Raw genomic sequence first — 16,521 nt, forward strand, 5'->3', positions numbered from 1 at the left:
ACGCTATGTGAGCAGTTCTTACCTTCAATGAGCAGAAGTCTCTTTTTTCAGATTTCAATATCTCTGTGGGTATCTGGCAGAAATATGGAATACTCTTTACTGCTAAGACCCTGTACACCACTCCCACTAAAGGGGGCTTTACACGCTGCGACATCGCTAATGCGGAGTCGTTGGGGTCACGGAATTTGTGACGCACATCCGGCCGCATTAGCGATGTTGCTGCGTGTGACACCGATGAGCGATTTTGCATCGCTGCAAAAACGTGCAAAATCGCTCATCGGTGACATGGGTCTCCATTCTCGATTATCGTTACTGCAGCAGTAACGATGTAGTTCGTCGCTCCTGCGGCAGCACACATCGCTCCGTGTGACACCGCAGAAACGAGGAACCTCTCCTTACCTGCCTCCCAGCCGCTATGAGGAAGGAAGGAGGTGGGCGGGATGTTCCGGCCACTCATCTCCGCCCCTCCGCTGCTATTGGGCGGTCGCTCAGTGACGTCGCTGTGACGCCGCACGGACCGCCCCCTTAGAAAGGAGGCGGTTCGCCGGTCACAGCGACGTCGCCGGGCAGGTAAGTATGTGTGACGGGTCTGGTCGGTGTTGTGCAGCATGGGCAGCGATTTGCCCGTGTCGCGCAACAGATGGGGGCGGGTATCCACACTAGCGATATCGGGACCGATATCGCAGTGTGTAAAGTAGCCTTTAATAAACTGTGTAAAGGATTTTAAGTAAAAATCCACAATAAACCAGCGCTAGATGGGTTTTTATAATTTTATTAATAGACCACAAATAAAAAATTTTTTGCTATCCTTGTTTCAAGACAGAGTATTTGATAATATACAATACACTGATTATTACTAAAACCAAGGACCACATAAAACAAGGACCACATAAAATAAAAAATGAAAGTAATGAGAATAAAATTATTTTGTATAACCAATTAACTTCGAGGTGATACAATATTCACATTCATTTAGTTTTACCAGTCTAATGTAATGCCCCGGCCGGTGGCATATATTTTGTTTGGTTAATAATTTAGACTTATACAATGAAAGATGTACTATACCACCCCTGGCTAACTTACAAGTTTTAAGTTGTACAATATAAGTTTGCGACGTTATATTCGCCCCCAGGGCCTGGGGGAATAAACCTCACAACAACTTGACCGCAAAAAACACCCCGGATTTCTCCATTGATTAGGCTGGAACCGCTATGTACAGGATTGACCTGTTAGACTTCCAGAGCGGACGTTTTGAGGCCAGTGGCCGCGACTAGTGCTGGCTCTGGGGGAGATGTATGGTTACCGACATCCCTCTTTACAGAGCCTTTATAACACTTCACAAGGCCACAAACCAGCCGGTCCCGTATTCTCCCAAATGTACTTTCGAAATCAAGCAGTACGAAGCCACTGAAAGCACCAAGATGTTGGCTGCGGACAACAATAAGATCAGCGGTAACTACTCAGCCTCTCCAGCGGGCAGTCCAGACCGTATCCAGTGTCAGCTGACTGATTCCACACAGGAGGAAGTTGCTTGGCAGGTTAGCACCACACAAGGCTCCGATCCGCTTCCAAACGAGCAATGCAGAACCGCTGGAGGTACCAATGTATCCTGGTTGCAGACAAAGGAAATGTCAGCGGTAACCTCTCAACCTCTCCAGCAGGCAATCCGTACCGTGTCCAGTGGAAGCCGGTTGATTCCACACGAGGGAGAGATTACTTGGCAGGTTATCAACGCACAGGTGAGGTAGGCTAAAAAAAAGAAAACTGATCCGACGCGCGTTTCGGGGGCGTGTAACGGCCCCCTTCCTCAAGGATAACTCAGCTGTTGCCTAGAGCACTATTTATGCATATATTTAATTGGTTATAATTTGCATAAAATTAAACAATGTTTAAATTCAACCAACATTCAATGACCACTACATATATCAATTTGTGAAAGACCGTTCATAATAGCCATATAATATAATTATGTGCAAAGGTTTTTCTAAAGGTTTTTCTAAAAAGATATAGCCTTGCTTGTATCATCATATACTGGGAAGACAATGTGTATATATGCATATGCTTTTTTTCAACAATAAATTTAACAAAAGGACATCATAAAGGTGTAATATAAATTTGCTATAATATGAAAAGCCCCTTATATCTACATCAACCTTGGGCAAGTGAAGCACCAATTTTAATATATATTATGCATATATACACATATATCTCCATGACAATCGCTTTTTTTTTTTTTTTTTTTTTTTCCTTCTCTCCGTATTATTATCAGTACCTATTACTCCTCTACCTATAAAAATATAAATTAATTAAAAGCAAACAGTTCTATATCATTATTGAGTCCATATGGTTTCAAGGTGTTCAATTCAAAAATCCATTGGCTTTCTGCTCGTGACATTTTTTTAATGAAATCGCCACCTCTCCAATCCTTAGTTATTTTTTGTACGCCCCATACTTGGGATCCTTTAAAGGACCCTCCATGTTTTAACACATAATGTCTGGATAGGGGGTGCTTAGTACATTTATTTTTAACACTTCTAATGTGCTCACCCACCCTTTTCCATAGGGGTCTAATAGTTCTCCCAATGTATTTTTTCTGACAGGGACATTGAATGCAATATACTACTCCCTTTGATTGACATGTAATAAATTCTCTAATCATGACTTCTGACTGCCCCTGTAAGAAGGATTTCCGTGAAATATTTTTTGTATTCTTACATACTATACAGCTTTTGCATGGAAAAAAACCTTTCAGGCCAAATAATCCTCCCTTATTAGGTGCTGTAAGATTACGTAAGGGAAGCAATAAAAGAAAAACAGAAAGCCTTAAAAGAATTAAAGAGGGTAGGTAGTGATGAGGCATTATATAATTATAGAAAATTAAATAAAATATGTAAAAAGCAAATTAAGTTAGCTAAGTTTGAGACAGAGAGACTCATTGCGAGAGAAAGTAAAAATAATCCTAAAATATTCTTTAACTACATAAACAGCAAAAAACTGAAAAGCGATAGTGTTGGCCCCCTTAAAAATAGTCTTGGTGAAATGGTGGAAGGGGATGAGGGTAAAGCTAACCTGCTGAATGACTTTTTTTCTACGGTTTTTATACAAGAAAATGCCATGGCAGATGACATGACCAGTGATGCCATAAATTCACCCTTGAATATTACCTGCTTAACCCAGCAGGAAGTACGCCACCGCCTCGAAATCACTAAGGTTGACAAATCTCCGGGCCCGGATGGCATACACCCCAGAGTACTACAGGAATTGAGTTCTGTGATAGATAGACCATTATTTTTAATCTTCTCAGATTCCTTAATAACAGGGTCGGTACCGCAGGACTGGCGCATAGCAAATGTGGTGCCAATATTCAAAAAGGGGACAAAAACTGAGCCGGGAAATTATAGGCCGGTAAGTTTAACCTCTACGGTTGGTAAAATCCTTGAGGGTTTCTTGAGAGATGCTATACTGGAGTATCTCAAGAAAAATAACCTTATGACAGAGTATCAACATGGGTTTATGAGGGATCGATCCTGTCAAACTAATTTGATCAGCTTCTATGAAGAGGTAAGTTCAAGCCTGGACCAGGGAAATGCAGTGGATGTTGTGTATATGGACTTTTCAAAAGCTTTTGATACGGTGCCACACAAAAGGTTGGTACATAAAATGAGAATAATGGGGATAGGGGAAAATATGTGTAACTGGGTTAAAAACTGGCTCAGTGATAGGAAACAAAGGGTGGTTATTAATGGTACGTACTCGGACTGGGTCTCAGTTCATAGTGGGGTACCACAGGGGTCAGTATTGGGCCCGCTTCTTTTCAACATATTTATAAATGACCTTGTTGGGGGCATGCGGAGTAGAATTTCAATATTTGCAGATGATACTAAACTCTGCAGGGTAATCAATACAGAGGAGGATAATTTTATATTACAGGGAGATTTATGTAAATTGGAGGATTGGGCTGAGAAGTGGCAATTGAAGTTTAATGTAGATAAATGTAAGGTCATGCACTTGGGTAGAGGGAATAACATTTATGATTATGTACTTAATTGTAGAACACTGGGTAAAACAGACACAGAAAAAGACTTGGGTGTATGGGTGGATGGTAAACTTCACTTTAGTGGACAGTGTCAGGCAGCTGCTGCCAGGGCTAATAAAATAATGGGATGTATTAAAAGAGGTATAAGTGTTCATGAAAAAAATATAGTTCTACCTCTGTACAAGTCACTAGTGCGACCGCACTTAGAATACTGTGTACAATTCTGGTCACCGATATATAAGAAGGACATAGCTGAACTGGAGAGGGTGCAGAGAAGAGCGACCAAGATTATTAGAGGAATGGGGGGGCTGCAATACGAAGACAGGTTATTAAACTTGGGGTTATTTAGTCTGGAAAAACGAAGGCTTAGGGGAGATCTAATCACAATGTATAAATATATGAGGGGACAGTACAGAGACCTTTCCAAAGATCTATTTACACCTAGGCCTGCGACTGGAACACGGGGGCATCTGCTACGTCTTGAGGAAAGAAGGTTTAATCATAATCACAGACGAGGATTCTTTACTGTACGAGCAGTGAGACTATGGAACTCTCTGCCGCATGATGTTGTAATGAGTGATTCACTACTAACATTTAAGCAGAGACTGGACGCCTTTCTTGAAAAATTTAATATAACCAGTTATGTATATTAGATTTTATGACAGGGTATTGATCCAGGGAACTAGTCTGATTGCCGGATGTGGAGTCAGGAAGGAAATTTTTTCCCCATTGGAACTTGTTTGCCACATTGGGGTTTTTTTGCCTTCCTCTGGATCAACATGTTAGGCTACGGGTTGAACTAGATGGACTTAGAGTCTCCCTTCAACCTTAAAAACTATGATACTATGATACTATGATGATACGTATGGTGGGTGCCACTAAATTGCCAATATTGTTTGCCTTCCTATATATGAATATAACGTCGCAAACTTATATTGTACAACTTAAAACTTGTAAGTTAGCCAGGGGTGGTATAGTACATCTTTCATTGTATAAGTCTAAATTATTAACCAAACAAAATATATGCCACCGGCCGGGGCATTACATTAGACTGGTAAAACTAAATCAATGTGAATATTGTATCACCTCGAAGTTAATTGGTTATACAAAAGAATTTTATTCTCATTACTTTCATTTTTTATTTTATGTGGTCCTTGTTTTATGTGGTCCTTGGTTTTAGTAATAATCAGTGTATTGTATATTATCAAATACTCTGTCTTGAAACAAGGATAGCAAAAAATGTTTTATTTGTGGTCTATTAATAAAATTATAAAAACCCATCTAGCGCTGGTTTATTGTGGATTTTTACTTAAAATCCTTTACACAGTTTATTAAAGGCTACTTTACACACTGCGATATCGGTCCCGATATCGCTAGTGTGGATACCCGCCCCCATCTGTTGCGCGACACGGGCAAATCGCTGCCCATGCTGCACAACACCGACCAGACCCGTCACACATACTTACCTGCCAGGCGACGTCGCTGTGACCGGCGAACCGCCTCCTTTCTAAGGGGGCGGTCCGTACGGCGTCACAGCGACGTCACTGAGCGACCGCCCAATAGCAGCGGAGGGGCGGAGATGAGTGGCCGGAACATCCCGCCCACCTCCTTCCTTCCTCATAGCGGCTGGGAGGCAGGTAAGGAGAGGTTCCTCGTTTCTGCGGTGTCACACGGAGCGATGTGTGCTGCCGCAGGAGCGACGAACTACATCGTTACTGCTGCAGTAACGATAATCGAGAATGGAGACCCATGTCACCGATGAGCGATTTTGCACGTTTTTGCAGCGATGCAAAATCGCTCATCGGTGTCACACGCAGCAACATCGCTAATGCGGCCGGATGTGCGTCACAAATTCCGTGACCCCAACGACTCCGCATTAGCGATGTCGCAGCGTGTAAAGCCCCCTTTAGTGGGAGTGGTGTACAGGGTCTTAGCAGTAAAGAGTATTCTATATTTCTGCCAGATACCCACAGAGATATTGAAATCTGAAAAAAGAGACTTCTGCTCATTGAAGGTAAGAACTGCTCACATAGCGTTCAACTCCACAGCAAACGAGTGCTCTAGCACTGGCATCTCAGCAGGGATATTCCCCTACTACACATGTGTGTCTGGGTCCCTGTGACAGTTTACAGGACATAACTCAGGGCACCTAGACAGAAGGCAGAGGGACTACTTTCTATTTCTGTTGTAGAGCTTAGTACAATATATATATATATACTATTACATGTGACACATGTACCTTGTATTACCATTATTCGCTGTATATGAACCCCTTTTCTCCGGGCATTATTTGTCTATAGCATTTTTCACGAACCTGAGGCAACTGAGAACCCTTCAGTGAAGGAATTCCACTAACCCTCACAATACCAACCAGGGGCCTCCCTGCAGTAACTCAGGTAGTTGTACCCATTCTCTTTCCGCATTCTATGTGTTCTTCTTCTTTCTTCTTTTTTTTCTTTTTTCTTCTTTTTATTTCTATCATGTAGTTCAGGGGTTTATAGATATATGTCCTGCATCTCATATTTCCTTTAGTGGTGCTTCTTACCCATTCTCATATCATTTACCCTAGTATTTCATGATCCTGAGGCGACTGAGAACCCTTTAATAAAGGAATCCTTTTTCACTTGAATTGTCAAGTGATACTTACCAGTGACTATCACGTAATGTTACAGGTAGTTGCATTTTCTTCCTCTTCTTTCTCTCCTTTCTTCTTTGTCACACGGTCCAGACTGCCAGGACCCAACTACCACCATTTTTCCCCCCTAGAAAGACACGACACCGTTCTCTTATAAATTAAAATACTTTTATTTGAATTTTCCATTTTGGAGAGAGGCATGGAGAAAAAACCACTCTCATCTTTTGGCATAAAATTTGGTCGCAGCTTTAAACCAGGCATTAACTTGCCAACATCACGGGGTTCAGGTAAATGTACCGCCTTCCGGCCGTCCGGCGCGGGTATTTCACCACCACTTTTTCTACCCCTTCCGCTGCTGCGACTTAAACACAGAAAACTCAATCAACTTGGAAAACAAAAAGGGAGGGAGGGTGGGAAAACAGGTCCGGGTCCTGCAGCCGAGAGGCTGGAAGCTGGGCAGCACGGTGATATGTATCCAGGAGGCGGGGCTTAGGCCAGTCACACCACAGGAGGCGGGGGCGGCAGGTCAGTGTCTTTCTAGGGGGAGACCTCTATTTAAACATGCATAGGGGCCAGCAGTCAGGGGGCAGCATCTCAAGTTTCTGGCTGCAGTGCCCCTCAGACTGCCAGGACCCAACTACCACCATTTTTCCCCCCTAGAAAGACACGACACCGTTCTCTTATAAATTAAAATACTTTTATTTGAATTTTCCATTTTGGAGAGAGGCATGGAGAAAAAACCACTCTCATCTTTTGGCATAAAATTTGGTCGCAGCTTTAAACCAGGCATTAACTTGCCAACATCACGGGGTTCAGGTAAATGTACCGCCTTCCGGCCGTCCGGCGCGGGTATTTCACCACCACTTTTTCTACCCCTTCCGCCAAGGAGCAGCACCGCGCCAGCAAGCTGCGACCCCCCCCAAAAACTGAAATACCTGAGCCGTCCCAGGCATTTCCGAAACCACCATATCCATAACATCATCATTTTGGGGTGTACCCATCCGAGCTTAAGGACAGCCAAATATTGCCTTCCAGCTGGCGGTGCCAGACCAACAACCTCTTTTTTTTTTTTTTTTTTTTTTTTAAAAAACACTTTATTAACAGCACAACTTGGGTAGGCCCTGATCGACCATGCGCCAGGAGAGATCCTTATCACATTCTTCCATAGCTCCAAGCCACCTGGGCCAGAGGGTAACCTTCGACCGGATCGTTGTAACACTCCACACTAAAACAGGGAAACTTGTACCTCTCTGACCGGATAAGGGTAAGAGGCCTAGCTAGACGGCCTTGGACCAGCTACTTGAAGCCTATGTGTATCACCAAGTCGGTTGTAGAAAAGAGAGCTCACGCAATCTTGATCGCCTCTGATAGACCCACAGCTGAGCCAAGCTCCGGCAACCTTTCCAATTACTTTCACTGTAACAGGAACCAAGAACCGACCACCAAGGCGAAGAGGCGAAGATCCGCTCTCCTCGCAGACAACATACATGGAAGTAACCTCGGACCCAATCACTGGGCCGACTTGGATCTGAAAGGCAAAAACACTGTCAGAACAGGGAATTCTCGTAACCATCAAACACCTCGTCTCTCCAAGGTGGTACTGACAAAAAGACAAAAACCCACAAAAGTTTTTTTTTTTTTTTTTTTTTTTTTTTTTGGATAAACAAATCACAATCATGTCATTTTACATTAGCCCTGTACACTGTTCTGAATCTCCTTACGTGTCGAATAAAACCCGATTTCAAAAAACCAACTCCGACCTGACGTCCCTCATAATGCATTTCCATTGTCGTTACCTGATCCACTGAAAACTGTGCTCATGTATGCTGGCTCCTGAAGCCTTGTAGCACCCCAACTCTGGGAGAGTACGTGCCGGGTACCACGGCTGGCAAACACCAAAATAACGAGTAACCGTCGCATTACCAACCAAAAACCAGCCCACAAAATGGAGGACCAACTACGTAACGCTAAAATGAAGGGCCGTCGTCATGGGTAAAAACTGGTCCCATACACCCGCTCGCCTAAGAGACATAAACGACAACGTCGGGACACCCGCCGAGTGAGGGAAAAAGATCCAAAATATCAATGTATAGATTTGCAATGGGGCGAACAATCCAAACCCCCACTTTTTTCTTTTTTTTTTTTTTTTTTTTTTTAAAACAAAACAAACAATCTTCGGCTAAAAAAGAATAGGCCTACTGTGCTCCACTCGCTTACCATAATCATCCAACCCTTCAATACCTTTCACCCCACAAGACCCTCATCGCTTCAGTACCGTTCCGCAATTTTAAAATGGGAAGACCGACCTCGTAACAGTTTGCTTGCAACCGAAATTGGTGCACATTCGCTGAATACTGCAGGGTGTGTATTACTAGAGGGTGGCTTGTAAAATCGTCACGCACATCAACCACCAGAGCAACACCCGCTGAATAACGTACCATCGAACCGTCAGGTCAATGCAAAATGGAGGCCCGGATCATAGGCCTAACTTCACCGAGCACCCCACCATCTAGCTGAGAACTCCAACCTTGATCCTGCTGGTGGGTTGAGTTACCAAAATACCTGAGATTGGGATTGCAATAAGGTGCCCGATACTAACCCGGAACCCAGATGCCTGTTTTGCCTTCAACCCTGCGTTGACCCATAATCATTCCAAGCCACAAAAACCTAATCAGCCTGATTACTTATTCGAGGAAAGGGCTGTAGTTGGTTAAGGCTTTTACCCACCGGCATCGTCGGACCACTGGTCATTCTCCTATTTCCCAGTCCACCCCCCCTTTTGTGTAGCTGGAACCGAAATAGGGGGAAAGGCGCAATCAAAGTTAGGTTAATGGACCATGTCCCCCCGGGCCCAGCATAAGGAGCATTTTTTTTTTTTTTTTTTTTTTTATATATAACTATATAAACACTTTGTATCGCAAATGATCCCAAACAGCTGGCCCTGCAACGCCGTAATACTCCATCTACAAATCTGTCTGTTCCTGCTCTTGAAACTATTATGGCATGGCACGGTGGCTCAATGGCTAGCTGCAGCCCTGGGGTCCTGGGCCCAAATCCCGCCAAGGACACCATCCGCAAGGAGCCTGTACGTTCTCCCCGTGACTGCGTGGGTCTACTCCGGGCACTCTAGCCTCCTCCCACACCCCCATAAACATACAGATAGGGAATCCAGACCGTAAGCCCCGATGGGGCAGCGTCCCCAATCCATGCAACGCACACAAAAACTAAAAGTGAATTTATACCTTTTAGAATATGTATGTGGAAGTAATTGTCCAGAAAATATTAGCGGGCATAATTATTCTGCGAATAGCTAACATTGCCGGTTTTCCCATCTCACTTGTTTATTTTCAGTTCTTACGGTAAGGAAAACCAATTAAAACATACGTAATTAACCAAAGAGGGAAAATCTAGTAAAAAAGGATGAAAATTACTTCACTACAAAAAAGAAGCAGTTTTAGAAAAACAATCAAACCATGCAAATGTACAGAGATATACTTCTCACATTTCGATAAAACTAACTGTGACCAATATAGATCCCTTCTTTCAATTACAGCATGACATTAGGGGTAAAACAGGGGGGTTAGATCCCGTGATCCCATAATATTGTCACTAATCAATAAATCACTTGAAGGGTCAGTTAACCGGTGGCAACAAGATTATTACAAGGAATGGAGGCCGCCTGTATTAAACTAAGGTTGAAAAATTAAGATATGTTTAATTTTTGAAAGACGTCTCAGAGGATATCTCATTTGTACCTCTTCCGACAGGCCTACAAGCTGCCGTAACCCTCAGTCCGATACAGCGCCGCACAATCAGCTCTGCCCTCATCTACTGTCTCCTCACCCATCCCCTGTAGACTGTGAGCCCTCGCGGGCAGGGTCCTCTCTCCCCCTGTACCAGTCTGTGCCTTGTACGGTTTATGATTATTATACTGGTACCTATTATGTAAAAACCCCTTTCGCATGCAAAGCGCCATGAATTATATGGCGCATAATAAATAATAATAATTTGTATAAATACCCGTGTGGTCAATATAAATAAACTGCCACCAAACTTAATCCTCCGAAATAGGGAAGGCTTCTTTACAGTTAGAGCAGGTAGATTGTGGAATGCTGTCTACAAGGGGTAGGAATGCTAGATACCATCACAGCTTTTAACAGAAACGGGGGAGGGCGATTCCCTCAGCACCAATAACATTGTTATAAATAACTTAGTGACAACATGTAGAGCTGGGCGGGACGCCTGTTACCTGTGACGTCACGTTATCCTCCCTAGGGGGACTTATCCCACCCCGCATTCCCCATCAGGGTACTCACCTGGTGATTCAGGAAATGACAAGACGACTGGATCTAGATCTACCCACGTAACGCCTGCTACGACGACGCTCACACCTATCCAAGGGTTAAGATGACAGACTCCGGACATGGTGGCTACCCATGCCAAAGCTTGCTACCGTGACCCCTGCACATGACCGTACAACGCGATAGTCGGCACCGCACCCACCGCCGCCATAACATGCTGAAATCCCCTGTGTGACAACGGGGCGGGGCTGTTAACAGTCACCATTGTCATAATGTCAAATGGAGTGTGTTTTGGCCTGGGAGGGGGCTTGGTGTAGGTGTGGTATCAGCAGGAGGGAAAACACGCCACCTGCTGACTGTTGCTTCTTGCCCCTGTTCACTACCAGCCCCCCTCAATTTGAACATTGAAGTCCTAACAGAATCCCTTAACCCGCCCGCTCACTGGGAGGCCCACATGGTCCCTGGTTCATTCCCAGGCTAGCCCCCTTGGCATTCCCGGGGCATACAAACGGAGGGGAGGGGAAGTTCAGTGCGTGTGGGATGGGGTGATTTGACTCTTGCAGGTTAGTGCCTGCATACTAGATTCTCCCCTACCGTGCCTCCAACCTGCGCTGTGACAGGGACTGCACTGAGTCTGCACTTCAATTAGGCTGTGTGCCTAATTCATGCGTCCTGCGTCCCCTGCACAGTCTATGGAGACTGTGTAGAGGCCGTACGCACGTTGCATAGTAGAACGCAGCGATTCAGCTGTTGCCCGAATCGCTGTGTTCTAAGAAGTGACATGTCACTTCCGTGCGCTTTGCCGGCAGCTCCTGCTCTGTCTATGGCAGGAGCTGCAGGCTGAGCGCACGTTCTCTACCGGCACCATGCGCCTCAGAACGGAGCTTTTCAGCTGCGCTCTGAGGCACACCTTTTAGGTGCCGTGCAGAGCGCACACAGCCCTACCCAGCTCCTCCTCGGCACTGGCGACGGTGTCTGGTCGGCGGTTGCTGGGCGGCGGGTGGGCGGGGCCAATGACAAAGAGCGCGAAGCGCTCTTTTTCAAACTTAATGGCGGCTCAAGCTGACCGGCGGGCGGGTAGTTCCCTCAGAACGCCGCTCGCCGGCGCACGTAGCTTGAGCCTCAGCAGGGAGGGAGCCGCTCATAGCAAACAGCGCCGTGAGCAGAACGCTTTCCTCCATGCTGATTTTAGGGGAGGAGGGGGGGGGGTGGGAGGAGGGGGGGGGGGGTGGGGGGAGGGGGGGGGTGAGGTTGTTAAATAATGGCGAGCACAAGCGGACCAGCGGGCGGGTAGTTCCCTTAGAACGCCGCGCTCACCGGTCACACATCGCTTGTGCCTCAGCATAGAGGGAGCCGCTCACAGCTAACAGTGCTGTGAGCTGAAACGCTTACCTCCCTGCTGATAGCTCTCTTACCGCCTCCAGGAGCGGGTCCCTGTGTCCGGCTGCCCAAACAGGTCCGGGTCCTGCAGCCGAGAGGCTGGAAGCTGGGCAGCACGGTGATATGTATCCAGGAGGCGGGGCTTAGGCCAGTCACACCACAGGAGGCGGGGGCGGCAGGTCAGTGTCTTTCTAGGGGGAGACCTCTATTTAAACATGCATAGGGGCCAGCAGTCAGGGGGCAGCATCTCAAGTTTCTGGCTGCAGTGCCCCTCATTGTGTTATAGCCCACGTGTCATGATAACACTTGTACCATCTTTTCATTTAGATTCCACCTACAATTATTTACCGATTCCAATTCTGAAATAGGCTTTCATGATCTACTCACTAGAATTCTCAAGTGCATAAGGTACTGAGACATATACATGTTCACACCATTATAAAGAACAAAGTATAAACATTGAGGTTTTTCTCACACCCATGTTCCTGTGTTCTTTGATATGATATGTGTTCATTTCCTTCACTATATAGGATTGCAAGTTTTCCATTTGTACCTTAATGGCAATGACGCTATACAATTGAACACATATCATCCTGTTATCCATATAGGTGTGTATTTACCTGCTTGACTATTTTTGGTTGTTTGATCCAGAATGTTTCTCCAGATAGGTCATGTGGAAATTTTCTTTCCTCAGTACAAATGTTTTCACTATGGCTTTGGAAAAATTTTTTGTATGTGCATCATGGTCATTTGACCCATTGTACTCTCAAGTAGCAATATATTGTACTGTTATGTTGTACTATGTACTAATTACGTGTTTATATGGTTTTGTAACCCTTTATGATCTTAGATAACTTTATCCTTGATAAAGACCTAAAAACAAGGTCGAAACGTTGGATGAATTATCCTTTTGCACAAATAAAGAATTTTCAGCATTCCAAGAGTTCTTTTCTTACGTTATTGATCACTATAGTGTGCCAGAGCTATTTCTATTGAATTGACTCTTATTTTTTCTGAGCACCTGCTATATACACAGTGACCCAGACATATTCAAGTTTCATTCAGAAGGCAGAGGGAAGCCTTAGCAGCTGAGCCTATATCTTGGCTTGTGAGCATTAGAACAGGCCGGCGATTACAGGGTAACATGAAAAATGTCCAGCTTGCATTATGACTAGAACATGACAATATCCTTTTAAGTACTAACCTATGATGCGTTCCTAAGCAGTTGATGTTATATGTTCTACATTTCATTTTCTGCATACTTTACAAGTAGTAGAATTTGCTTTGATATAGGCAACTGGATTTTCACAATGAAAAGGCAAAGGATAACGCCCGAAAAAGACGCCATACATTATGTCAGTGCCATCACTGACAAACCTGGATTGACCATGAAATACATCAATCCCCTTAAAGGTGAGTTAAAACAAGTTTTAACTAAATTGCCTTAATATTGTCATGCATTAGAATGACTGTCTTAGGTAATGATAAATATTTTCTACAGGAAGAGGAGTGTTTGCTGAAACTGAAATCGAAAAAGGGAGTTTTGTTGCAGAATATCGAGGCGAGCTCACGTATGCACTTACGATGGTAGACAACTACTCGAGATTTATGGTTGTGGTACAAGTCAAAGATCTAATGGCCCATACTGCAGCGAAGGTCTTCCAAGCACACTTATGCAGACCTCATGGCTACTCAGAGAGAGTCCTCACAGATCAAGGCACAGCCTTTGAAGCGGAAATCTTCAAGGACTTCTGCAGCTTTTACCGATGCAGGAAGATGCGCACTACACCCTACCATGCTCAAACCAATGGTTATCAACCTGCTCAGGACTTTACCCCATATTCCAGATGTGGCCTTACAAGTGATTTATAGAGGGGTAACAATACGTTGGGATCACCGGATCTAATCTCCCTTTTTATACACCCTAAAATCTTGTTTGCTTTAGAATAAACAATAACATCATAAAGGTATAGCAGTACCGTTTCAAAGTTTCGGTGTCCCAAGCAGCATTCCATCAGCCTCTGGAAGGTTCCTGGCAAATTGCACAGCTCGAAGGGCATGCTTTTGAACTCGCAGAGACCCATCGGGGTGGCAAAGGCGGTCTTCTCCCGGTCTGCCTCAGCAACGGACACTTGCCAATAGCGACTAGTGAGATCAAGGGTAGAAAAATAATTTGCAGTTCTCAATGCAGCTAGCTATTCCTCAATACAGGGGAGTGGTGCTGTCCTTCTTCTTTAACAGGACCAACGGAGCTGCCCAGAGGCTACAACTGTCACGGATAACCCCAGCCTCCTTCATGTTGCTCAACATGTCCTTGGTACACTGGTAATGTGCAGGTAGTTTTGGCTTATATCTCTCTTTGATGGGTGGGTGTGCACTTGTGGGGATGTAGTGTTTGACCCCTTTTATTCTTCAAAAGTCTAGCGGATGTTTGCTGAAGACTTGCTCGTATTCTTGCACTAGCCTGTAGACCCCCTTCTTGTGATGTGAAGGTGTGGAGTCAGTGCCTACGTGTAATTCCTTACACCACTCCTCTGGCTGACTTGGTGAGCTGTCACTGAATGGGTGGGCTGAAGCAATGGTGGATGCTGCTGTTTGGATAGCATGTGTATCTACTGAGAACAGCTTATCAATGGTGGCAAATCGGAGCAGCTTAATCTCTTGCTCTCCGCAGTTCAACACTCTCATGGGCACTCTTCCCTTCCATATTAATGAATAAAACTATGATGTAAATAGCATATAGATACCCCACAAATGCAGATAAAAGTAGGTTATGGGAAAAGGGGGAAGAGAGAAACAGGAAAATAGTGGAATAAAGTATACCTTCCAGGTGGGAGAGGAAATGGCAGCACAGCCAGTGGAGGTGAAGCAAGGGGAGCCTGCAACTAAAGAGTTGAGAGCGTTATCACATGGTGACTGAGCCTGATTGTAACGGGAGCATAGAGGTGCCGATCCTGTCTTACCTGCGTTGGTGTAGAAATGGGTGTCCTGTGGTGGAGTCAGCTATGTGCAGTGGTGGCCGTGGGTTCTTTTATGTGCGACCGTAGTAATAGCTGCGCCCACTTCCTGTATGGGAGTGGAATGCAGTGAGGGTAATGGAACGCACGCCTGCGCATTTGTGTTTAACGTCGCGCATGTGCAGAACGGAGAAAAGGCTGCGCTCACTTCCTAATGAAAGGGAGTGAGACGCATCTGGGAAGGGAAGGGAAAAGATTAGGGTTTGGGGATGATGAAAGGGCTTTCTACGGGCAAGGATGGCAAAGGGTGGCAGTGACGGAAAGTCAGGCAGCCAGTCCTGTCCTGTCCTGTCCGTCCGTCTTTTTGTATCATGAATTGGAAAGACTGCAAGGGGGAGGGGAGGTGCTTGTGTCCAAAAGGAGGAGTTATTCAGATTCATTGCAGTGGGCGGCGGCTGCAAAAAGCACCATTCTTCTTGTTTTTGCTCTGCAAAACAGCCTTTTCAAGGGTTGGCTTGGGTGACAAAATGTCTTCTGTAGGCGTGGGTTTGTCTCCCTCTCCCTAAGATGTGTCCGGTATAGGCCAGGGTGCCACTCAAGGCCGTAACCAATTCGGGTTATAGCTTCTCGGCCTTTTGGCTAAGATCAAGTGTAGTTTCGGAGGACGCTACCTTGGTCGGTACTGGAAGGTGCCTGGGATTGCACGTCTGCCGGCCTTGAGGAAGTGTGTGCGCCTTCTGGTGACACATAGCCCTCTTGTGCCTGGACGGTTCCCAGGCAACGGGAGGCGATCACCTTTGTTATTTTGAAGTCCTACTGATAAACAGAAAAAAAAAAAAATTAAATCTGTTCTTATCAGTTTAATATCTGATACGTCCCCTCTCTGGGGACCATATATTAAATGGATTTTTAGAACAAGGAGATGGAAAAAATCTTGCTCTGTCCACTGCACGCATTGACCTGGTATTGCAGTACCTCCAGGACCGGTGCACCCCTTCTTAACCCAGTTTCCAAAAGCAGAACTCAATTCACCTGATTCAAATGAGCCCCATTAGTTAATTGAAAGAAAGCAAAAACTTTATATGCACCTCAATTTGGCCAATTCACTTTTCACACTTTCACCCTTTTTTTTATCTTTCACACCTTTTACTTGCTTTATTGATGCAAAAAGCTGTGCCAAATAGCAAACTCATCTCCACTCAACTTGACCAA

General features: G+C 45.0%; 1 pseudogene; it reads left to right on the forward strand.

The window, feature by feature from the left end:
* Nucleotides 1–16,099: 16,099 nt before the first annotated feature.
* LOC142261063 (U2 spliceosomal RNA) lies at nt 16,100–16,306 on the forward strand (annotated as a pseudogene).
* Nucleotides 16,307–16,521: the final 215 nt, after the last annotated feature.

The sequence above is a fragment of the Anomaloglossus baeobatrachus genome, unplaced genomic scaffold (assembly GCF_048569485.1).
Source record: "Anomaloglossus baeobatrachus isolate aAnoBae1 unplaced genomic scaffold, aAnoBae1.hap1 Scaffold_207, whole genome shotgun sequence".
NCBI lineage: Eukaryota > Metazoa > Chordata > Amphibia > Anura > Aromobatidae > Anomaloglossus > Anomaloglossus baeobatrachus.